Source organism: Penaeus chinensis, chromosome 36 (assembly GCF_019202785.1).
Source record: "Penaeus chinensis breed Huanghai No. 1 chromosome 36, ASM1920278v2, whole genome shotgun sequence".
Classification (NCBI taxonomy): domain Eukaryota; kingdom Metazoa; phylum Arthropoda; class Malacostraca; order Decapoda; family Penaeidae; genus Penaeus; species Penaeus chinensis.
In genome coordinates, this window is record NC_061854.1 from 15,127,907 (window position 1) to 15,129,928 (window position 2,022).

Sequence of the window (2,022 nt, forward strand, 5' to 3'; positions counted from 1 at the left end):
ATTCGCTCATGGTAAGAACTGTGTTTTCAGTGTTGTGTAAATTGCATGAGGCTGATATGTTTTGGTTCCTAATGATGAAAATAATACAAAGCTCTCTAAATTCATATAGATTCTTTACATACAACTATATGATTTTGTAATTATTGTAATTATAATTGGAATCCCTTTTATCCTTTTCTGATATTGTAAAAAAAAAAAAACCTTTAGTATAATCAGCTGACGTGGCATCAAGCTAAAATGTTCCTATATTTTCATTAGCTTCACAGTATAAACAAGAAAAACAAACTTTATCTTTTGGACACATAGAAAGTTTGCATATATGATGTTTTGTGAATATGAAAGATCTGTGTCACATGGTGCTTTATGTAGATAAATTCAGGATTGTATATTAAAAATGAAGAAAAAAATAGCCACTGAATATGTTGTAAGATGGATATAGTTATATCAAAGAAGATTTAACTGAATTGAAAACTATTATAAGTTATCAACATTATTACTTATGAATTTACTTCATGTTAATCCATCTTCAGTTCAGAGGTCTGTTTTAAAAGTGTGCTTGTTGTTGATAAAAAAGTAAAATGAAAAAAGTCAAAGCTTGCATGTAGTAAAATACGAATCTGCAAAGTCAGTATTGCATATATAGGTATATTTTTTTGTTTGAAAATATTTAGGTGGGATTGATGTCTCTATGTACAAAGGAAACTAATAGAACAGCTGTACATTACTGTAATTTCATTTAGTGGATGGTATATAGATGTAGTGGAGTTTTTAGGTAATTAAAAATTTATCTATACAGATTAATAGTTTTCTGTAATTTTGTGTATGTGTTTTGAATTTACTCATTTGAATTTTTTTGTTGCCCCTCTAAGTTTTGTATGTATGGAACAAAATCCCTTCTTTATAGATATATATTCCAAAAAGATTTAAAATACTTTGATTAATTCACTTTTTAAAGAGTAACTTATTTACACATTTATTTTCTTTTTTTTTAAATACTGATAGTTAATTTTCTAGCATGCGAACAGAACACATTATTTATGCACTTGATTTACTCATTTTCCACTGACTACTATGATATTCCTTTTCATTAGTTCTTTGTTCTAAGACAGATTAAAGAGATCTTTCCGCTGCACAACGTGACACTTTCAATACGTAGAATTATAACACTTCCATTTTACACTAGGAAATATTGTGTGTTTTATTTGCATGACTAGTCTTTATTCATGTTGATTTATAAAATAGGTCTAAAATGTGCTAGACTTTAAAAAAAAGAAATATATTTAGAAAAGAAATGAAAGGGAAATACTAGTCTATTTAACCATTTTGTCACAATGAGTCAATGGAATTCATTAATATGCAAATTGGTATTGTTAAATATTTACTTGTACAGATAATCAAATTTCCTATCTTTATCAAATCTTGATACATTTATAAAATTAAATTTTCATTCATATGTATATATTATATCTTTGCTATCGATGCATTTACATGTATGCCTTGTTATTAAAGCATTAATTGATACACTCCTCAGATGATACACATTGACTTCAAGGAGAAAAGAAAGTTAAATCTACATAAACTTCAGCTTTGACCTATGACCTTGACCTCGATAACATTATGTGTAGGTGTTAAATCCTGCTTTTAAAGGATACATAACATTTCACTAATATTTCAGAAAACTCCTTGAATAAAGTCAAGAAAATTTGGACAAATATTTTTTGTAAAACCTCACCAATCATGTAATATTTTTTTCTTGTTCAATATTCATTATATATATATATATATATATATATATATATATATATATATATATATATATATACTTAAATGATAATTGAAATACTGGTTTATCTATTTCATGATCACTGGCAATCAAATAGTTTATGTTATATCAGAATCAACTGATAATGCAGAACAGAAATATGATTTAAAATACAACTGTGCTGTGTAAAACCATTGTCTATGTACTGTAATGTATGCAATAATACATTTATATTCCCCTTTGTAGTATATAAAACTAAA